Here is a 24,279-nt window from a genome sequence, read left to right as displayed (position 1 = left end):
TCTCTCCATCAGATAAAATGGGCCGGCTGTGGCTCTGGTGCCCTGTCTTTTTCTTTTTTCTCCACTCTCCTCCATCCTTCAATTGTGATGGGTTTATCTTGGGTAGGGAGGAAAGAGGCAAGCTATTGATTCGGAAATGAGCTGTAATGCCATTTGAAAAGGGAACAAGACATCCCTCTCTGTCTGTGACTTTTCTCCTGCATGCTTTTGTTCCTCACTGTACCTGATAATCTATTATACAAACTCACCAGTGATAATGAATTCCCGCTGGTAGTTGCAATCTTTTAAGCTCAGGAGTCTGTACAATGAGTGAGCATATACAATTGAAAAGCTCCTCCAGTTCCATATGTTACCCAATATCTCTGCTATTGTTGTGATTAGTGGGAACCCCCCCCCCTTGCTCTAAAGCAGGCTTATCACTTCCAACAGGTTAACTGATAGAGCGCCAAATGGCTACTGCACACTGCACATGGAATGGATGGCTCCTGGCTGTCTGCAAACATGTCAAGCATATCCGTGGAGATTGTAGCACGGCTTCGCTGACAAATAAGGCATCGTTAAACGACAGGCGGCCTATCACCTCTCGCCTGCTCCCGGATTACCTAATATCTCAGGAGGCAGGATCAGCCAATGCAACAGGAGAGACAGAAAAGAGAGAGGAGGGGAGGGGAGGTGAGTCGGGGTTGCTCAGGTGTTGCTGTTTAGCCCAGCGCTTGGAATACATTAGCCAGGAGACTCCGGCGTGTCAAATTGTTACCAGGTGACGGGTGAGAGCGAGAGCGAGGCAGCACTCCACGCCTCCCCCCCCCCCACCCAAATATCAATGACCCCTCAGCTCATTTCCCAAGGCAGAGCTTATGTTTACATACTCTCTGGGAGCTTCTGCAGATGCTCCATTTCATAAGCACTAACTGAATCAGACAGGCTGAGGCTGCGCCTGCACTGATGGATGCAGCGTGGACTGTTGGCTGGCAATAGCTTTTTGAAACACCTGGAGGGTATTTTTCATGTTCACGGGTTTCAAGGAACCCCGGCTGAGTGTAATCATCGCTCGGGACTTTTTGTGAAATTGCGTGATGTGAGTTTTGGTCACGACAAAGCTTGTGATATTATGAGTTTGTCTTTTTTGCTGTAAAAGCTTTACACGTCATCATCTGATCTTTTTTACACCAAAGTTGAGAGGCTTGAGGGCAGGTGTTTGGGGATAAGTTTAAAATTTCATCAGCCACCATCAGCCCAAAAACCAGCGATTGCTGATATATACCCCCTGTGTGTTGTTTCAGCTGGTGTGCACTTATGCAAGAGGTGACAAGTTTTTAGTATAATAAGTATATACAAAATAAACTCAAGAAGGGAAATATTCTTACACCTCTTCTCCTTACTACACAGGAAAATATAACCGTACACCCTCTGAATTCATGTTTCACATCAAGTTTAATTGACTTTTTAACTAGTCGTAAAAACACTTTATTCAAAGTGGACAAAAAAAAAGCAACTTACGGAAACGGTCTTGACCCAAGAACCATCAACTCACCGTTGATGGCCTGTGTGCGTGACTGAGTTAACTCGCTGAACAAGCCTGTTGTTGAGCAGCGGCTGTAACTTGTTAAATAAAATGACAAACATCACACAAATAAATCGCCTTAATAAACCAAATGGTGATGGATTCGCCAATGTAAGCCGATGTATTTGTCCAGTTGCTCAACGCTACTCCCAAACAAATCGAGTGGCCACTCAGCTGTCTGTTGTTTATGTTTTATCAGGCTTGCTAAAGGGTTGTTAATGAGAAGTATAGGCCCAAAGTCCAAGCCTGGTGTCTGAGCAGCACTAACCTTTTGTCTGGGCCACGTTATCTTCGATGAACTTTTCACAAAGCCAAAGGCCGTCAGGACACAAAAGGGCAGCTGCTAGGATTGCTTTTCATTCGGCTGAAGCCTCTCACTTATGTTCAGTTTATTAGAAGATGGAGGGAGAAGGAAGTGGAGGCAGGAAAGACGGGAGTGTAACAGAAGGAGCAGCAGGACAGTAAAACGACTGTGGCGGGTGTTTGTTTCTGCTCTGGGTAGCAGTACAAAATGGAGGATATAAATAGCATCTCTCTTATGATTTGACCTTGTGTGGCCATTTGGTCGTGGGCGCCCGTGAGGAGGGACGTGCACAGATCAGTGACACTGTCACCACAGAGGCCTGCTCATGCTGGTGGAGATGGATGCCTCCGGACGAGTTTCTCTGCTCTTTTTTCCGAGCTTGTTCTACATGGCCAACTCCCTCCCTGTAACCATCACTGATCATCCTTGTATCAGTGATAGTGACGGGATGGATTACAGGATTATAATTTTTTAAGAAGCTTGTGTATAAAATAATGAAGTCCTTCAGAGTTGATTATTGATTAACTTATATTAATTACAGTCCGGTCACGATCACTGTGCCACTGCTACAGTATGTCAAATCCATTGATTGGAAACTGTAATAGTGGCCCTAAGTTACAGTATCATGCCATCTAACTGACCTTGAAATTGAAATATGCAAATAAAACACTACAGTCAATCACAGATCAATGTCATTAGATTTTAAACTACATTATGAGAGAAGCGGCTTTCTTAATATGCAAATATTCCTCAAACCAATCGTTAAGTATGAAATCCAGCTAAATAAACTTGCACAGTGTTTCGATTCCTCCAAATAAACATGACTGCACATGTTTTTTTCATATTAACTGTGTTTGTTTTCTTCATGGAAATGAAATATTGAACGCCGGCCGTTAGTTAGCCAGCGTGGCATTACCGAGTGAGATCATTTTCTGGAATGTTGTTTTGCACATTACCCATACCTTCAATACACGTCCGTTAGATATATTTTTTTCAGCTGGCGTGTAAATCTCTCCTCAAGTTTATATGCAAATATGTTTGTATCCTGTCTTTTCTATGAAAGGTTGTGGCTTCGAATTTGAATTTATTAGTCTGCTAACATTGATTTCTTTCCAGGATCAAAACAAGTGGGATTGTTGTTACTATTTCACACTCAGACTAATCAGTTTAACCTTATTAAATAAACAGAATTAAAGAATGCAACATCATTTGATTTGAATTGATTTTCTTTACAAAGAAAGCATTTTTTATCCTGAAACTCAGTCCCTATTTCAATCTTGCTGATCATGTCCAGACAAAATCTTCTTTACTGCTTCTTAAAGCCGTTTGCTATTCAGCTCTCCAACACATATTTTTTAGATTGATTTTTTTTGCTGCGTCTTTTTGGTCTCACACTGGCAACTTTCAAACCCAAATAAGCAAAAACTAGTAGTAGCACAGGGTATCAATCTGATCTGAACAGATAAGGAAGAAGAATCATGTGAAAGTCTAAAATTGCTTAATTTTTCCAGTAAATTCAGAAGAAAAATAATGATTCTGCCTCCTTATGGCTTCAGTTTGATATTGACATTGGTATTTTCACACTGGTTGATAAACTGATTTCCAAAAACAGCGGAAATCTTACAAGAAGAGATGCTTACTATGTGTAGAGTGCTGTATTAAGTTCCTGTCTATGCAAGCTGAACATTTCCTACTATTGTTCACCAAAAATGCTTTTTAAAAACCAATAATTTTCACAGTTTGCGGACGGTGGATTAGTTTTGAATTATTATGGAACAAGTGGAAGGCAACCACAGCTGTGACAGGCTGCATAACTCCAACTTCTCAGTGAGGTAACCGACTCCATTTCCCTCATCAACATTCTCAGTTTCGTGGTTTGCGTTGGGTTGCAGTGTTTCACTATTGCTTTTCGCTTTGACAACAAATTCTCTGTCATCATCTTGTCAGTCAGCTGTCTTTACTCTTGTCACGGGATGAGTGAAATGTGACTCTTTGCTTCGACTCTGTTGCTGCTGGACATGTTTGAAATTGTACTGCCTGTCCTCAAACTAACTATTGATTTTAAAACAAACAAACACACGAAACAACGGTAGTGGTCGTGGGCAAGTTATGTAATCAAACAGTAACTGACTACCACGGCAAGCATGCTCTGAATTTGTTACTTCTTCTGAAAACAGGTTTTGCAAAGACCATCCTAAATTCTGTTGTGTACAGTTATAAGGCCTCCTCCTCCTCATAGCTTGTCTTTGTTGGATAACTGGTATCAGCATTGTTTTTAAAGTTATTACAGCTTGATTTCTGGCACTTTCTCTATTTTAATAGGCGACAGCAATCATCTGTGCGGACTCCAGATTGTAAAAGCAGACAAAAAAAGAAACCATTTAACAACATAACCTAATTACCCATGAGACAAGCATAAAAAAATCAAAAGACGATGAAGCTGTGTGAAGGAAGGAACAAAGCTGCGTTGCAAACACAACTTCATTGAGTTGTGCTCGGTGGAATCAAGGTGTAGATAGGCTAATCAGCTTGGTCCTGATTTGAAGCTCAGTGTTTGACAGGGTGTGTAGAACTCAGGACTGCTTGATCTCTGTGGACCTGCCGAGATAAGACTCAGATTACACGATGAATCCACACACGCGCTCTAACGAATGCACACATACACATTCTATTGACGGAGACAAACAGGGGAACATACACATTATTTTAAAAGTAATGCCATTAAAGCAGTAGTAGTTTGAGCATGCAAAACATAATCAAGCAACCTGTTGCTCTGTTGCTGATGGAGAAGAAAAGGTTTTTAGTCTGAGCACAAACAGCAATCATGGAAAGGCCGAGAAAAGAAGGCCACCTGTGGAAGCTTAAATGAAATGACCAAGAAACATTCATATTGTTTGCTCATTAGGGGTTGTGCAGTACACAAACACCACAGCAATGGCCCCAAAGATCTCGCCAGAATTACTTTTAAAAAAAACCTCACAAATGACACATCGGCTCACTCCACCATGCAGCCTGACAGTGTAACATCACATGGTATGAAGTTGCTGAATTTAACAGAGCATGAGTGGGACCTCGCCTCACAATGGAGCCAGACATATAAGCGTGTTTTCAACCAGAGCATTGTTCAGTCCGTGACAAAAGCCTATTCTTCCAGCTGTATGCAACTGAATTTAAATTCATATTTATCAGCTGCAGCCTGGTCAAAACAACTATTGCTGTTAAGTCGCAGTGAGTCGAAAAGGATCAGCGCCACAGCCTGAGCAATGTCTAATGAAGCCAGGGAAAAAAACAAGTCTGTGTTGGATATGTCTGCCTTGGTTTGCAGATTCAACAGTCTGCTTAATTAAGTACAGCAAGTGAATGGCTTCAGACTAGTCAGAGTGAATTAATGTTACAATGACTACATTCAGGTTTGTCTTCCTAAGAAAAATCTGTACAAAGAATGACGTTACAGCCTGTTATTAATTTTTGTGACTCCATCTTATTATGTACATCCACAACTGGCTGTTAAAAATGTACAATAGCTCATACAAAGTGTATTTAAGGAGGCTTTATATCATGCCTTTGTCATGACTATCTGTCAGAGAGATTTTCATTTACAGAGTTATTTCAGGCGTACACATATAGCGATGGTGGCAGAGGGGGATGTGTTTCATTGTGATAGGTAAGGACGAGAAAATGATTTTATGGCAGAACTTCCAGTCTGAGAGCTGTAATTTTAAAATCCCCTTTAGGGGGAAATTGCTTTTGCCCTCCCACAATTTTTTAATATCCTGATTCATACTTAGCGCTGGTAAAACGTACCATATACCCACAGCATTTCTCCTGCCGCTGCCTGAAGGTGCTTTGTGGGGAAGTTATTAGAGATTAATACCATCTGGGTGTGTGTGGGACCGCTAAGGGACACAAGCCTTGCCCTCTGTGCTCAGTGTCTGTCCTCCTGAACCCCTGGACCCGCCTCTACATTGTGGGCGAAACATCCCCTTTGCCTAATGAAAGAGTAGATTAATTATTACTGAAGGGCACGCAGCATAAAAAAAAGAGGCCCTGGAGGACATTTTCAATGTTTCATGAATGTAAAAAGGCATTCTGAAAAAAAGGCCATCCCTTTCTTCCTGTGCTTACCTGAAACCCTCATCCACATCCACCCAGCCCTACAGACACATGGGGGCATCCCATAATGCACCTGCTTGACATGATATTAAGGCAGTAACTTAGTGGAAGAGAAAATAGAGGAGGAAGTGCCACCTCACCCCAGGGTAATGTCAGTAATAACCGAACCAACTGCTGTTCTTTGTGTAATTGTCTTTTTGGCTCACATTGTTCCGTTGTATTGTCTGATATGATTAGATTAGAGGTGCTCCACTACAGGTCCCATGCTGCTTTAGCCGCTCTGTATTGACAGTGTAAGTGTCAGCACAGAAATGAGCCCAGAATCCAAATTACATGTGTCTTTTCATAGGTGTGTAATAGTAAAACAGCTGCCATTTTTGGGGGGAAATTAAGTATCTGGACCTATGACACATTCGCAGCTGAAGCATCATGCTGAGTCTTCTCTAAGGCAGAAAAGGGTAATTGTGTTTTTACAGCTTTTCACAATCCTCCAGAGCCCGTGTTGATGTCCCCAGAAACATGTCAGCACGATGAGGGGAAACCGAGAAAACTATGTCCAAGGAAGTTGCCTCTTGGCTCTGCCACAGCTCTCTCGCTGCCTCTGGGCGCCCTTGGAGGATGCATGAGTCATAAAGCAACACGACACCCAGCAGTGTGCGCAAGATACAGTGGCACGATGGGATAGAAAAAGCAATTAAAATCAGTGTCACCGTACACCGCCCCGTCCATGACACAAATGACCTTGGTGGATTTAAAATATATTACAATAATTTCAATGTGACTAGTTGTCACGGATATACAACTTATTGCCTCTCTCACTTTCCATTTCCCTGTCAACTCGGTGCATATTGGGCTGAAGAGGGCACTCGTATCGCTGTATTGTTTCGCTCCCAATCAAGGTCATTGCACGCTCATTAAATCCTCTGTGGCCAGATTAAACAGAATAAATGCACAGGCACATAATCAGTGTTGCAGCCATAATATTTTCAAGTGACCCCACTGTGACGATGATTTAATTCTTCTCTCTAATACAGCAAGGCAAGACGTGTCATTAGTTGTTGAACCGGCGAGTCCTCGTTTCCCTCTCAGACAGGAACCCCCCTCCTACAGTGTGGCTCAGCCCTGCTCCGGAGAAGAGATTGCGAGGGAATGCCGACTGATAAGGAAAAGGCATTCCTCCCTTTTCACCCCACCTGTTCTCATCTCTGGCCCCGACCAATTCTCCATTACCGTTAGTCGAGCGGCATGTGTGCCCTCCGCTGCTGACCGCTGAGATTTGCCTCTGATGCAAACATCCTTGTTTGTCGCCATGGCAACCAAGTCTCCTGCCTGCTGTAGGTTGTCATGCCAGCCGCCTCCCCCATGCTCTTCCTCACCCGTTTGCACTGTACTGTAGATGACACGTGCGAGCTCTGTACATCGTTACACGCCGTCTGGTCTGGTTATCTTCAGAAGATGCTCTTCATAAGTCCCACTTCTTGAGGTAGACTCCTTTTTATTTCAGCAGCTGCTTAAAAAAACATTGCATAGTAATACACCCCGCAACTACAGGAATGTTTTCACTTGAGAGAACTGCCAACCAGCACAGCCAGAGTCAATTGCCGGAATAATAGCACAACCAGCAAAAAGCCCACAGCTGAAAAGACGGGAGCGATATAACAGCAAGTGGCCTCAATTTCCACTCCTCTTGTTTACTCTGCCATCTACCAACCCCTTCATCCTTGAAAAATTGAGCAGTCTGACATGTTTGGGGCTCCCGTGAAGGATGATGCAAATGTCGAAGCATATAGGTCCGTGCTGTGCAGAGTTCACTCTCAGAGCCAAGCTTCTTGGGAGGGCTGACAGAGGCCTTTCTTCCAAAACATGTCCACCCAGTCAGTTGAAAAAACACTCATTACCACAGCACCACGGGGGCCAACCCAGCCCACTTGGGGATAATAACTAGGCATCTGCTTAAATTTGATGTAATGCTGGCATACTGGGTAGTCTGGGGTCTGCGATAGTGGCAGAAATTATTGTACTCTCTTAAGCTGTTTGACTCCTGCACTTAACTGCTTAAGTTGAAGCATTTGAAGCTAACCCTCTTCGTTTTTTCTCACCAGAGGGTTTAATGGGATCTTTACAATGAAGCCACGGGCTAAACTTTAATACATTTTGAGAGAATGATGACCCTTATTTACTGCTCGCTCTCCAAGAGTTAAGACTATCTTGATAATGAGTGAGTTATTTTTTCCCCCCGCTCTGTTTGATGGGTCGCGCATGAGGCTTGAGGAGCCATTTTGCTGCTGGTGAAATTTCAGAGATTACATTTGCTGTTCCTTATCTCCTAAATTAACTCATTACCTTGACATCCTGCTTTCCCTGGGAACACATTGGCCTTGAATTTATAATGAAACATGGCTGTCCTCTCGCGTCCCATACGCACGGCAAGAGATTCAGCTCAATCCTTTAACTCCAAGACCTTTACTTGCCATTGATTTTGACTTCACGGCCAGATGAATAACCTTGAGGAGGGGGGGGATGAGAAAGGAAAGAAAGACAGGAGCTCGGGCAGAAAAAGGATTCCTCCTGCTTCTGTCTTTGTCTCCTCTGAAAAGAAAGTCTATCAAACCGGCAGCGTGATTTCTTCGTTTCTTAGGATGGTGGCAACATCTTCAAAGCTAACCTCAAAAATACTCCTGGTGCCATAAAATTGAAGAATTTTTCCTGATTGTTGTTGCTGTGTGCACCAGAAAAGTGGAAGTGTCAAGGTAATACAACACTGTTGGCCAAAGAATTGGTTAGCAAACTCTCTTTCTTGGAAATATTTGCTGCAATAGGAGCCTGGAGGTCAAGCTGTCTTTTTCAGCTATAGCATCTCAACAAGGCTTGAGAGATACAAAGTAGGAAACAGTCCACATGAAGTCGACCGTGGTTACTCTCTAAATTGGGTTCAATTAGACCCAACTAGGCAAAACATTTCAGTCCTGTCAATCACATCCTTTCTTGAAGCTTACACTAATTGCATATGCAAATTGCGTAAGATTATGAGTTCGCTGCTGTAGGGTTTGGTGATTGCGAGTTGCGATAATGATGAATTTCCTCACATTCATTCCTTAAACATTGTTAATGAAGAGGCAGCCACTTACAAACGTGGATTATGCATGCATTGTGCATTGCAAAACAAACTCTGTAAGGCTGCCGCCATTAACGACAAGTATTCCAATTAAAAGTCCTGCCAGTACTCAGGCTGAATATTAGTCAACCTTAATGCTGTCAAATCAAAAGAATTAATAAATAAAAAATGGAGATTGTTCACATCCAGGTCTGATGATTATCCAAAGTAACTGGGACACCGTTTCCATCAAGACATGTTGATGTTTGCAATTATACTCATCTGCATTGCATTATTTTTATTAGAGACAGAGCTTTATACCTTTAGGGGGAGGTGAGAAAATCTAATTTGGTTTGTGATTTGGGTGAACAGACCCTTTAAAGTCTTTATGGATCTCTATTTTTATCCTCCTGCCACTCTGTGCCTTTGTATAACATAGTTTGGTATCCAGTGTACTTTATTGGAGGATAAAGCGTCAGTGACCATGGATGCTAGTGGAAACCTTCCAGTTATTTGTAGTCATTGCCAGTGGGGGTGCGAGAAGATTAAAGAGGCAACTGTTACCAATAGAAACCAAAACTAGGGGAACAACAGCAACAGTGGCAGCTAAGGAGCAACGGGAATGGCAGCTGAAGAAAAGTAAGGATTTAGAAGCCATGTGATCAGTCATGAAGGTGCAGAGAACCTCTTAACAAGCTCAGCGAGCTGAAAAGCTTTGAAAATAGCAGACAACTACATGTTAGCACTGAGATGGCAACAAAGAGCCATTAACCAGAAAAGCAAAAGCTTTTGCAGGAGGCGACACAACCGATGATTTGATTTAGTTTTTTCCCAGATAGCAACAATTAGCTGGATTCTGCTAGCTAGACGTTTTACACAGCCGGCCAAAATCAATGAAGTACCTTCTGTTCATTGATTGAATCTCCACGGTATAGCAATATTTTCCCAAAATCGAAGATAAAATCGTTTTGTCAAAAGAATTTCTGTCTTTGTAACATAATGAGCCATTTTCTGGCAGCCGCACAAACACGTTCTTCTCCTCAGAAAAGGTGCCAAACCCATTCAGGGGCAGCAGAAAGGGCAACATCCATGTCAGAGCGGCACACTAGCACACACAAACATCCTCGCCACGCTCAGCCCTGCAGCACCTCTGGACCTGCTCACAGATTATGAGAAGCTTCAATCAATAACTCCGGATCCCATCCTCCCACTCTGGCTGGCCAACCCCGCTAAGAGCCCCCGTGGGGCCTGAGCACCAGACAAACATGGACAAATGTCTCTGCGCTGGCTGTGGACCTGTTACTTCCACGTGTCCTTGTTTTAAATCGATGGAAAACTTAGTTTGATGAAACCATAAACACAACATCGTCCGTCACGGTGAGCAGGCTGGAGCTGCTGCCGTCATTATGATCAACCAGGGGACTGTTTGCTATGCAGATTTGGGAGGAGCGGGTGCAATGAGGCGTCACAGCCACTAGATACTGCTGCAACCTGAAATCTGGCTGTCCCTCTGGAGAATCAGACATGACGTTTGGTGGCCATGGCGAGCCAAGGCAGTGTTGCGTAACATAACAACATCTTCATCTGTTCATCTGTAAATATCCAAGAATAAACAAAGACAGCTCAGAGAGATTCAACAGATAACACACAACCTCATAAATGCTTCAACCCCAAACTGTTTGTTTTTTCTAATTTGGTTTAAAAACCAAAAAAAAGTTTGACGTTTAGATTATCAGCACTAATTAAATGTCCTACAACTTGGTTTTTGAATAACGTGGACAAGCCACCGATCATCTGTTGACACATTAATTTCTGGAGACCTGTTAACATCTCTTAATTGCCCCCAGTTCAACATTGGCGGACACGGATTTCAATTTTACCAACACAAATAGTGTTGTAATTTAAAAAGGCAAGATCAAGATACTGTACTTCCATCAGCAACTCGCTCCTGCCCAGTCAGGCAGAGAGAAATTAATTAGATATGTCAGGATTCTTATTTGGGGAAGCTTAAAATCCCATAAACGTGCCCTGTCAGGGTGTTAAATTGCTGTCTGGCTTGATTGTGTGCACACCATTGTGTCCTCTAAGTGGCCCGTTGTTTTTATTTGCAGTTTATGTGACTGTGAGAAGCTATTTGTTCTGCTTCCAGGAGAATATATCCTCTCTGGACATAAAACATTCACTTTTCTTGACCCCTTGCTGCAAATCGCCAGTTGCTGATTGAGCCCGTCTATCGGAGGTGTTCCCGTAAATGATGCTGTCCCTGTGTGTTGTCTCACTGTCTCTCTCTCTGTGTACAGTAAACACAGTCGGTGAATCATGACTCCATCTCAAGCTTTGGGGTCACTACATACTAACTTGCTCTCTGTTTACCCTCCGTCTACCTCCTATCTCCGGCACTCCTGCCTGTTATCTCTCCCCTCCTCACTCTGTCCATCATCCTCTCTCTGGGTATATAATCCTTTTGTATGCATGCACAAAGAGATTTGGTGGAAAACACACAGCCACGGGGCAGTGTCTGGTTCGTTGACTTTGCTGGATGAATGTGTTTATAGAAGGAAAAGAAGAAAGTACACACAATTTTTCCCTGGAGTATAATATCATTCGTCTAATGTCAGTTGAAATTGTCCCAGAGAGGCTAAATACTCGCTCTCTGCGTTGACCTGCTTCGCCAGCCCTCCTTTGATGTTTATTTGACACCGTTTTTGAGCTTGACGTGCCTCAGAGGCACCATCCCATACTCCTTTGAATGACTGGAACACAGGCCAGCCCTGTGTTAACATAACAGACACTGTGTTTATTGAATGTGACCCAGATTCTTTAACAGAATTTGGATCATCAGGTGGTCCGCACAATTACCCAAAGAGTCAGTGAATCATGCTTTTGCTTCCCTGATTCTTGTGTTTCAAATCCTTCTCATTGAGCCCACTTTATCTTGTAATGTTATTTAAAACAGGATTTGGTGTTGTTCAGAGGCTTAAAGGGGCAGTGGCTCCTGTAATCTGATACAGCCTGGTGAACTAGTCTTTAAAATGTTGAATCGATATGTAGCTAAACACACTGGGTCTCCGGTGTTGGTGCTGTGCCAGCATGCGGAGCGAAACGACTCCTCGCCTGTCTTTAAAAATAACTCGATGCTCAGTTTGTCTGTGTATTGCTGTGTTTTGTCCTATTTCAACCTTGTAGGAGCTGCACTACTTTCACACTTCCTATGAGGCTGACCTCCACAGGGCTGGAGACACCGTCTGTCACATAGAGAGAGTGTGTGCGTGTGGTTTTTTAATGACATGGTGGGATGTTGTTGTTGCCTTGCTGTAAAAGGCTTACGCCCTCAAACATGCATGCATTATCTATCACTAAATGTTCTAATGAGAGCCGATGATGATATTATGCCTCCATATAATGTAATATATGCATACAGATGGGTCACACATTAAGGAAAGACTTGAATAAAATGAGCAGAGAAACATAATGAATGCAGATGCTTCTATACAGGGCACCACGGGTCAATTAATGGTTTGATGATTCGAAAATGATGTGATCTCAACACATTTGATAGCTATGGGAGATTTTTTAGCCTGGTGTGTTATTTGCCATTGTCAGTTAATGGCCTGTGAAAGTTCAGCTGATGGATAGACCCATACATCCGGTGATCACTTGACATTTTTTCAGCCAAAAAGGTTCTGAAGAACTGATTCAGAATGACTGGTCATATAACAAGCAAGTCGTTTGCATTTTCTCTCCATTTGTTTATTTCTCTTCAACACTGCAAAGTTCCCTACAATCGTAGTATTAGGATTTTTTTGCATCTGCAACTTTTTGCTGCCTGGAGGACATGAAATCTATTTGAAGATCAGTTTAAAGCTGGGGTAAGACTGTAGAAACCAGCAAGAGCAAGCTAACTCTAAACTCTAAAAGTACCCCCAGCGAAACACGTGAACCCGCACTGTATAGCTCTCGCTTGCCAGCTGGAAGATGTTTGTTAGTGGCTAGTTTGCATTCCACAAGCTCTCTTAGCTTTTTTTTGTTAAAACAATCATATAAACACAAACGAAGCAGCCGACAAGAGTGTCCGAAAAGGCTTCTCGTCAAGACAGTTCCTCCTTAATGCTGCAGGTATGTGCTTTGTGCTAACTGTGCTAGCTGCTGAACGAGTCTGCTGCTGCTGCAGCGGCTCTGTTCTTTGGCTCGGGGGCTGTGTGCTTTGTGCTACAAAGTTAGCTAGCAGCTAAACAACAGGCTCAGTGGCTGTGTACTTTAAGTGCAAGTGCAGAAAGCACTTACTTAACATTATCATATTGAATACAAAAAACGAACATCAGCTCTTTTCGTGAAGCTTATAAGTATTGGGAAATGTTGGCTGCTGTTTTTGTGTGTGTGACTGGCTTGCTGATAGCTTAGCAAATAGCAATACTTTGGGTTGTTAACAGATTTTCTATAAACAAAACAACAAAAATGCTTCTAGAATAACTTACCAACCCTAACCTTAAGTTATAAGCAAGCACCTATTGTGTTGTATTGTACATTGCTTGGATTAGATGCTTAGATTATGAAAAACATTGATTAATAATCAGGGATTCAACATATTTAGAGCATAATTACATTTTGCTGGAACATCTGGCAGGACAAATTGAAGCTTGTGGCAGAAAAAATAATTATTGAAAAATATGGATATACTGTATGCCCTTGAAAGCAGGGAAACAAAATATGTAAGCCTTGTTCTTTTTATCCTCGTGGCTCTAGCTATTGTATGTCTGTGCCCTTTAGCAAGCAGGACACTTTCCTGCTCACCCAGTGTAAGTAACTCTTGCAGAGCAGAGGCTAAATGCCGGAATAACCGGGGAGGTAGGAGCAGAGTCAGATTCAGCACCGCAGCTTACAGGACAGCTCCCTCCCTCCTATCGCAGCAGCAGTCAAGGCTGAGCCTCGTCGCAGCAGCCGACTTCACACAAACTTTCTCATTAACTTGTGTAATGAGTTGAGCATATAGACGCAGAGAGTCCCAGACCCCTCCGTCCCCGGGGTGTCTCCTTCTGTCCCACCATCAGTCAGGGAGTCAGTGTGTCAGATGTTTTATTCAACACAGCTGCGTGTATTTTTGGCACCTGGCTGCTTCATCAGACACGAAGGAGGAGGAGGAGGTGTGTGTTGTGGGTCTCCAGAACGGGGTCACGATTGCTTCATGTTTCCAAACCTGCCGGACCACCGCAGGCTAACATCAAACAACCAGAACACCTGTTTCCAGACAGTGTTCCTCGTTCAGCCTCTGCTCAGATGAAAGGACCAGAAAGTTTTTGACTGGGAGGAAATTGCACCAAGATCAAAGACGTGGCGTTGTTTAAATGGCTGAACAGAATGGTTCTCAATTGATGAATGTTTTGGGGTCTGAGTGTGATGCAAAGTTTATTCCAAAGTAACAGATTGGCTTTATCATGTTGGGGACATGTGACCCTCATTAGGCATCAGAACTGCATTCAAAGGACAATTTCAGACGGACAGTGCAAAGTCTCATCTTCCAGTAATCATGATTGCCTTGATTATCAATTGTTAAACTGCAATCATCTTAGCTCAGAGACTGTCCACTGCATTGGTTGTGTTTTGCCAGCCTCATCATGACAGAAAGAGTTGAATCAAGGCCAAGACACATCAAGAACTCTCTGTTATATCATGAACAGACTTTGGCAAGTAACATCCCAAAGTTTGAGACGATAGAGTGGGCACAGAGTATTATTATGTACTAAGATTGAGTTTGGTAACTTTCTTTATCATTTAAAGGCGTGCCGTGTACGAGATATACTGTCATACTTACATTTTACGATGCGTTAGCTGCAAGGAGAACTGAAACGCAGCTCACACTGGAAATATTAGATAGCACTGCATCATTTATTGTCATCAGTTAACGTAGGACACTGGATGATCCACACAGTCATAGTCAAGATACAGTAGCCAGCATGTGCCAAACCTGGAGTTACTATAATAACACTGTTGCATGTGCTTTTGCTTAAGTGAGTATACTTTGAACTTATGCTTCATTATGCCCCAAGATGCCGCTAACTAAACTTATTTCTTGGTTTTAGGACTTGTTTATGTGGCAGTTTATTATTTTTCTTTCTATATTTGATTGTCTAAAACTTACTTGACTTTCACATGAAACTCTTGATTATGAAACAATCCCCAGGTCACGGTAGCCTCGACAGTAAACATCTCAATTATCAAGTCATATTGATATCATAGTTACAGCAATGCTCTACAGCTGCTAGTTTTAGATAATATGTTTAAAAATATTTCCATGGTGGACCTGTCTCTAAGCCCCTTAGCCCAATGCTGAATTCTTAAGTCACAGAAATGTCAAAATTTCCATGTTGTCATAGAGAGAGAGAGAGAGAAGAGCCCGACACCGGCTGAATTTCAGTGGCCTGAGTTTAAAGTGAATCCCCCCAGAGAAAAATGGCCCTCGTGCTATCTTTCATTTCCTCTTTCACTCTGAGAAGATATCAGCCGAGTGAAGAGAAGCCAGCAGAGCAAGAACAATATACATATTGGATTACGGCACCACAGGTGGATATCTCCAGCCTGCATTCATGACCCGAAATCGAAAGGATTGCAAAAATTTGCATCGTATAAGTGAAAAGTGAGAGGAGGAACCAACATGCAAATAAGTGTGCGTGCATACTCCCCGCATATGGACGTTATCAGCATCCATGTGCCACTCCATGCTTAGCCATATGGTTGCTAAGGTTTTGCTATCGGAGGGTATTAAGGAAGCTGGTACGCACAGACGATTATGAGGTGGTCTAACCACAGAGGATGAATTACACCTTTCAATGAAATGACACCCTGCTGTTTGAAAATTAATTACATTTCTAAAACCGAACGCAACGAAGAGACCAAAGAGAGAGCGGCTGAGTAAAAACATGCTTTGTTAAGAATTACATTAATTGTGTCGGAGACCTCAAAATTAGAGTCATAAAATATAAGGGATGTTCCTGGACGCAAAAAAGATCAAGGGCTTTTGCTGCACTGATGATGAGCTGTTTTGAGAGCATCAGAGGATTTGAAAATTGAGCAAAGACAACACACCATGAAATGCCATTGCGTAGGGCGAGCAGTCTGCATGGGCCAAAACAGAAAATGTCCCGTCCTCCTTTAATTTACCATAAAATGATTTTCCTCCCCCCTTTATAGAGTCTACTGAGGTTAGCAGCCATGGTTCCGCAAATATTCATTAGGCATAAATACAAAATCAGAGCGATTTACTGGCATCAGCCACCTTTCGCCCTACCAATTTGAATGCATGGCATATCCGTAATTCATTCACTTGCCGTAATGGGATTGCACCGCTGTTGTAGTGGCAACCTTCAATAACTGCAACTCCAGTAATGGACCGGGTCCCTTTTATCCTCTGCATGCCCTGCACCTACATCAATGGTAATGATTTCTTCCTCATCAAAGTGTGGAAATACTGTATCAAGGCTTTGCAGTTTTCACTTCACATTCATTAAGTGTGCCTTTAACCAACCGGAGATCTTCTTTGTATTCTTGCCCCACGTATTTATTATAATATAATTCTACATATTTATAGAAAGGAAGTGCTGTGTGAGATGCATCTGAACAGAGCTGAGGATGATGCAAGTTTGTGTTTCAAACGGGGCTTCTGTTGCACAATTCAGGAAAAACTCAGACATCCTTAACACATTAATTTTTAATGATCAGGGCTGATAATCTGACAACAATGTTTTTGTCCGGGATGCATTTATTTACATTATACATTTACAAACACTTCTTTAAATAGAAACTCAAGGTCCTGACAAAAAAAATAATGTCATTGTCAACGTCAATGTCCAATCCAGTATCGGTCAGGCTTTAAAAAAAGCCTGGGGTTGTTTTTTTTACTTTTTAAAACAAGTCGCCATCTGCTTCAGTTCAGTTCAGAAGACTGCAATGCTGTTTTGCTTTAGAGCTCCAGAAACTTTTTGCGGACTTCGAAACTTCACCCGACTTTCCATGGCTGACTTTTCATGTTTAGGGTGAACCTTTTCTTTAATCTCTGAATGTAAACTTCAGCTGTACTAACTCATTCAAAGTGAAGTCATTACAAGCACCAGTGCTTTTGTAAATCTCCAGACATTCTCCAGAAAATGTGGTCAAGATGTCCAGTGGGTATCAGAGAGAAGACAAATTTGTCAGGTTGTTGACAGACTCACTGAGGTGGGACAGCAGCCCGCGAGGGAGGAAGTGACTTTGTCTCGTCTCTCTGCAGCTCCTCCACGCTGACTGGAGGAAGGACAGTTTATGTCAATTTGGGTTCAAAATGGTGACAACGCAGAAAAGTTTGTGAAAATGTTTTGTTTATGGTTAGTAAATCTAACTATGTGAGTGGCAGCAGTGATGCCATCTTAAACCTTAAAATAAGAACATTTATGATCTTCTAATGCTCAATAAATGTATAATAATAAGATAAAATGTCAATATCTTAAGAGGACAGAGATACATTTGATTTGTAGCGTGTCAGCTCTAATACGCCTCAGATATCAGAGAAATGGAGGTGCTGCCAAAAGTGGCAAAGGGAAGGAATGAAAGATAGAGTGTTCATGAGCAGCCAGTGATGAATTACGTGGCGGAGGGTTTGATTAGCTTTTTATCTGCTCACGGGACTCTGGGGGGATGAGCTGAGATTGATGGGCTGCAGAGAGCTGACATGGTGTTTATTTGGACGGTGAATACTTGGCTGGAGTGCAATGTGCCACAGAAAGATGAGCAGCAAAGGCTACCCTCTTAACACGCATTTATCAGCCCTCGTCCTTGATGGCAGACTCACTCGTCTTAGTCAATTAAAGGAAGCTGTGCAGCCGCTAAATGTCAACAAAGCAGGCACATCTTTCCCGCTGTTTTCCTGAGACAGTTTTTAGTTGGCTTACCTGGAAAGGGCATGGGAGGGTCTCAGTGATGAGCACTCATGATGTTTAAAATCCCAAAATCGATGCACGAGTACAGTATTGATCCTCTGCATTTAGTCGCACCATGTACCAAGTGTTATCTTTGCTGCCATGAAGGGAAGCACTCATAGATGCCATAGATTTTCTCCGAAGGTCCAAGGTCACCTTGAGGAATCATAATGGGGAAAAAAAAATCTAGCTTGCTGACGTTTAATAAGATAATGACTGAAAGCAGGTCAGAGTACACAACTGAGGGGGGAATGAGTGTCTTTGAACACCTGCAGCTTATTTACAGCACGCCAGAAATAACTGGAAGCTAATCACACATGAATAACAAGCTTGGAAAGAGAGTGTTGGCTAAGAAATCCCTTTGGAATTGAAAACTCAGTGTTGATTAATAATGAATAAATCCTATATTATTCTTATAGAAGTCCTGGACCACAGAATCTTAATCAGATTAAGTGAAATTAATAGAATAAACATTTAAGGCTTGGCTGGAGTACATAAAGAGCTTGTAATCAGTACCGTACCTTTAATCATGTCGTGAGTGATATGCGTACGTATTTTATTTGGCAGTTTACGGCTTAAGACTCTGAGAACAACACTGGGATTAGAACTGCAACTATTTTGATAATCAGTGTGTCTTTTCAGTCATTTTTCAAGCATAAATATCAAACAGTTGCTGGTTTCAGCTACTTAATTGTGAAAATTTATGACCGTAAACCAGAAATCTTTGGATTTTGGACTGTTGGTTGGACAAACTAAGCAACTTGAAGACATATCAGTGGATTATTGGAAACTGTGATGGCAATTGGTCTCATGTTTTTGCCATTTTATAGATTAAATGGCGAATAAATGAAGCCTGAAAACAATCAGCAGATTAATCGATAATGAAAATAGTCCTTAGTTGGAGCCATAACTGCAATGCACCTTAAGACAGTACTGGATGGTTTCATGACGGTTTGAACACTTTTAAAAAGGCTTTTTGTCACGATTTGTTATTGAGGAGATCATCATCATTATTATGGTAATTATGTCTCCTTAGAAAAAAAATTCCTTCGAGACAACAACAGTTTTCAAAAGATTTATTATACTCCTTGCACAGATAAATCACTTTAAACAATAGATTTGTTGAGAGTAAGATTGAACTATACGTTTCTTTGAAGGAAAGGGAGGGTTTCTATATGTGAAGACAAAATATGTGTTTGTGTTACTCCAAACAGCTTAAATCACAAAGGAGAAAAAAACAATGTGGTTTTGGATTTTCGCAGTGTGGCAGACCCACCCTGTGTGTGTGTGTGTGTGTGTGTGTGTGTGTGCAGTTTGTCAACATCCATTTCCTTCACTTTGAGCTAATACCCTGTATTGAGCAACAAGCAGGCGTGCTCCAAACAGACGCCAGAGCTAAATAGCCACGCCTAATAAAACCTAGTATTTCTAAAATGGGAATCAGTGCATCCAAAGTGTCTAAAACAGTTGGGCTAATGGGCTTTGATGACAGTCAATGTGCAGACCTCATCTCTCCTCATAGATTTATGGGATTGGAAACCAGAGGGCTCATATGCTGGTAAAGTGGATATGGATTGATGCTGTTTACAAAGCCTTATGCTCAGACACGCATAAGGAGGGAGTATTAACCTCTGATCACTTGTACAATGAACAGACCTTTTAAATCAAGTTTGCTGTGGATATAAATAGACGAGGATGCATCTTGCAGAAACAACTGAAACAATCTGTTGACGTGCATCTGTCCTGTTCCAGTCTTTAAATGTTATCCTGTGTTTTAAAAACAACATAATACTGATTTTAAGTACATCTCCTACCAAGAAATGCCATTTCTTTTGACATAGATGATTGCAGAGACGCGAACGGTGTAAAAGTGTTAACTCCACCTTAGTTGGCATCAGTTTCCTCCCCAGAGTCTGTGGCCTAATGGTGTGATTTAGCAAATCTCTACTCTGGCATTTATTGAAGCAGTGAATTTGGACTCCCTCGTCACAATTTGTTCACAGTCAAACCAGTCATGTTAAGCCTGCCCTTATTGTGACTTTCACTCACGCTGACATTGCCTGTAGCTTCATGATAGATGAGTTTCAGCCCTGTTGGAGTCATGTGCGTGCCTGCCTGCCTGCCTGCCCGCCCGATAGATGGTCAAACTAGTAATCATGCCAATTGAAAAACCTGCTCGAGAATTGGATGAAAGATTGAATTTCTCAAATCCACCACAGAGCTCACTACGCTGTACACCTGGAGCTGGTTTGTTCTCCAGTTATTGTTCAACGACTGTAATGCAAATTTAGGAAAGCTAAATCTCTCTTGAATTGAAATATCCCTTTCATGCATGAATTATGAATCACAAAGTTATATTTTTCTTCAGTGTTTTTCAGGCATTATTATCGTTTTGCAACCCTGGTTTAGTAAAATGATAAATAAATGAACCCTGTTTTCCAGAGCTACATGGTGCACCTTGTCTTCCCTCTGCCATTTTGAATGTATGATGCCATATCTCAAAATGACAAAGAGATTCAAAGACAATAATTAGATGGAATTGTGGAAAAGGCTTTGTTACTTAAATACCTGGTGATTGAGACATGGTTCTCCAACTTAAATGGTTAGAAATGGCTCCCAAATGTCTGTCCACCGTATCGAACACCATGCATGAAAGGGATAGACTCAATTTGACTTGAGATCCTTCTTTCTTAAGTTGCTCCTGCTAGTGCATTTGTTTTTTCTCCATCCAAAGAGAGCTCCTACGGTGTATTTGGACTAGTGTAGCGCAGTTGACAATATTTACCATTTTAGTCTAGACAGCAGCTGTGTTTGTCCAGCTGAAGTCAAATGCTAACATCTAAGCTGCTGGGTGTACTGTACAGACAAGCAGCCCGTCAACAACTGCACAAAAGTCTTCCTGAAACTCTCTTTCATAGCACCACCCAGTACAGCTCTGTATTTATATGCAAATGAAGCTCCAGTGAAGTGTCAGTCTTAAATTAGTCGGAAGTAATCCTGCACTTTTTCATCTCCCCTTCATCACATCTGTAACAGCTATATCACGCGTCGCTTTTTGGTTTCAATCCCTAACACATAAGATGCTTTACTGTTCGTAATCACGGGGCGATGAAGGAGAATCCGCAGCTTTTTACTTTCAAAATTACTTATTTTTCATCGTGTTGAAAGCTTCCTAAAAACTCTGAAATTTGGTGCTTTAACATTTGCATCAGATTGAACTGTAATGCTACAGCTCCATTTTCTAGTCCCGAGCTCATTTGTGTGAATGTGTGCCCCAAATCTATTGAGAAAACCTTTGATAGCGACGATATGCTGTCTCGTTACTCAACCTTTTAGCGGAAAAAAGATGAAAACATGATTCTTGTAGTTTTCAAGTCTGTTTGATGAGTGTTCTACCAACCTTAATGAGCACCAAAGAGAGCCTTGCTTTCTCCCTTTGTAACCCACTTTCAATCTCCTGAGGTATTTTCTATGACAGAATAACAGAAAATATGTACATTTCAGGTTGAAGAAGGAGGTTAGCAAGGAACATGAGCCCACCCTCGAAGTCCTAAGTGGTGAGGTCTGACGTTGAACATTTTCAAATCTAATCAGCAAAAGCTGCATTAGTGGTTTGTTTATTGTGCCATACCAGACCCCTTGACACATAGTATAATAACATAATATAATATTCATCAGATAGCATGCTGTCGACAAACTCTTGGATAACCACAGTGTTAATAATTGAAAAGGGCACAGGCTTCAATGCAAACATAAGGGCAGGGAGAGATGCATTGTGTAGTAATGGGTCAGATTATGGTGTTTTCACTGCTGCGTTGATAATGAAAAAATATATAGTGTATGGTGGTTTATACTGTTCATATGTTCGCGATGTAGTTAGTCATATTAAAACACAATTTTACCAGATATTAATTGAAGGAACTTGTCTGTCCAAGGAGCCTGTGTGATACTCCCCCTCATAGGATGAGTGGTCTCGATGGTCTCCAGTAATTCTTATGACGGCTGCTCGGACCTGTCAGCATTTATAACTCTTACAGTCCTCTCTGACGTCCATTCGAGTCCTCAGAGTTAGGAGGTGGAGGTTTGGCAAACGGGGCGGAGATGCCGGAGATCTGAGGTTCTTCCAGTTCACCACAGGCAAGAGCTTCCTCCACCCAGCCCCCCTGCCCTTCTTTTGGCTCAAAAACCAGCAGTAAAAGGTCAGAGCATCCACTGCTGCCTGACGCGTTATTTGCCCTTTCTGCTCGCCAAGATCCCCCATTGACCTCCAGTCACATTCCCTCCCTCTCTGGTGATCTCCCGCAAATGAGATTTAAACCACGTCTATGTGTTGTTCTCTACCTTTTAAATAGATTATAGTCTCTATTACTGGACCATGGAAAATAGATGAATTAGCTCTGATGTAGTGCTCTTATTGTGTCCTGTTTTCATTAGCTGTGTCACTGTGCTCTCTTTATCTTCCTTATCTCTGCTCCATTCTCTGATGTACTCTATTTCCCAGGCTATGATATTTATACAGGGACCTTCAGTGAAAACAACATATGATGTATAAGAACAAACATGTTTTCAGCTTTGTGACAGTGAATTATTCAGACAAACCAATGTGTTTTTTGAATGGCTTACTTATCTTCATGATGTAGGAGAAAATAGTTTTCTTTCAGTAAAGAAGCAAAAAAACAAATTTGGACATTCGGTTTTGCAGGTTTATTTTCCGTTTGGCGAGTAAATATCGGAAAGCAGAAGGCCACACTGGCAGGTAATTGTACCAAAAAAGCCATGTAATAGTTTTCTAGCTTCCAGGTTTACTTCATGGTCATCAGTGGATCAAAAATTCATGATAGAAAGAGTCATAATTGATCATGTTTGCAGTTCAAGGTGTCATGTCAACAGATTTTTCTTTTATCACGGTGCTCTTCAGGGAAAATGCATTTTAGGATTGCGGGGGAATTTTCTGCTGTAATACTGTGAGTGGCCACTGGGCAAAATTAGACACAGGCTAAGCACCACTGTTGTATCCACATCAAAATAGTAGATTCATGGCACAGACAGGGACTTAATGGTGCATTGAAGTACACCTGGTGGTCATTACTTTCTTGATCTTTCACTACAGCATTTTTAATAATGAGATGCTAAAATCATTATATGATAAAATGTCCCAAAAATCAAATCAAATCCTTATCAGCAAGCACAATAATCTTGTACAACAGGTCCCTCGGAGTACCCCGCTGAGCATTTTCAAGTTGTTTTACTGCAGCATTTTTGAATAATTTAAGACCAAACACATACACAATATGCATACATTTTGGCTCGTACAAATGTGCCTGGCTGGTGGATTTTGTTCATCTCCCAATCAGCTTGGCTGGTGAGTCAAAAAGAACATTTTGTACACTGGTAACGGGTAATAAATAGGCTTAAATTGTACATCACTGATGCAGATCTTGATAAAAATATTGTTCTTTGTTATTCACTCTCCTGCATGTATACGGGATGAAACAGAAGTAGGAGCAGATGAGTTGGAGAAGGATTTGGAAGCTTTGAAATGACAGATTGTGCAAAAAATATGTGGCAACTAAACAATAAAGGTACATCCCCATTTTTGGTACATTTATTTTATATACTGTGCTGTTATTATTAAGTAACCAAAGCTATATGCCAAAAGCTGGGATAAGGTGACATCCTCCTAAAGGGAACCCAATATAAGATAGCTGTGATTGATGTTATGCTGATTACATCTTATCCTGTTTGTAGGTTATTTCTCTCTGTTATTGGAAATATTCAATATGGATTCTGGCATCAACGTTTTCATCTTTATGAACAACTTATCTTGACCGAATCCTGAACTAGGAGGATATTATCTTGCACCCTGAATGCTCAATCTACCAGCATTCATAGCACAATATGTATTGAATGATGAGCGAGATACTGTAGCCCCACCTGCTGTACAGGAGCATACAATGTCCAGGCCATGTTTCAAACACACAGCCAGGAGAGAGACGTAGAGCACATCATGGCTTATTATTTTTAGGCTGCATGCTTCTGCTTCTCTGCTCTGTAATTATGCATGCAACTGGCACACGGCAAGTTATTTATACTGTGGAGCGTGTTGCCCAACTGCCACGAATCTTCTGATTGGTGCAACTGCTTTTCTAGGTCAGACAGTGGATCATATGCACACACACACGCACACACACAAACACACAGAGACAAATATTCCCTCTCACATACAACCAAATGCTTCCACCGGGGAAGGTGATGTGCA

The 24,279-nt window shown here is 41.8% G+C and overlaps 1 protein-coding gene across 6 annotated transcripts in view; it reads left to right on the top strand.

The window, feature by feature from the left end:
- Positions 1–24,279, top strand: part of syt1a (synaptotagmin Ia) — a 180,454-nt gene that overhangs the window by 15,846 nt on the left and 140,329 nt on the right. The window lies entirely within an intron of this gene.

The sequence above is a fragment of the Pagrus pagrus genome (genome assembly GCF_965226575.1).
Source record: "Pagrus pagrus genome assembly, chromosome: 23".
NCBI lineage: Eukaryota > Metazoa > Chordata > Actinopteri > Spariformes > Sparidae > Pagrus > Pagrus pagrus.
The sequence above is the reverse complement of the archived record's forward strand: the minus strand, read 5'-3'. Positions and strand labels throughout refer to the sequence as shown.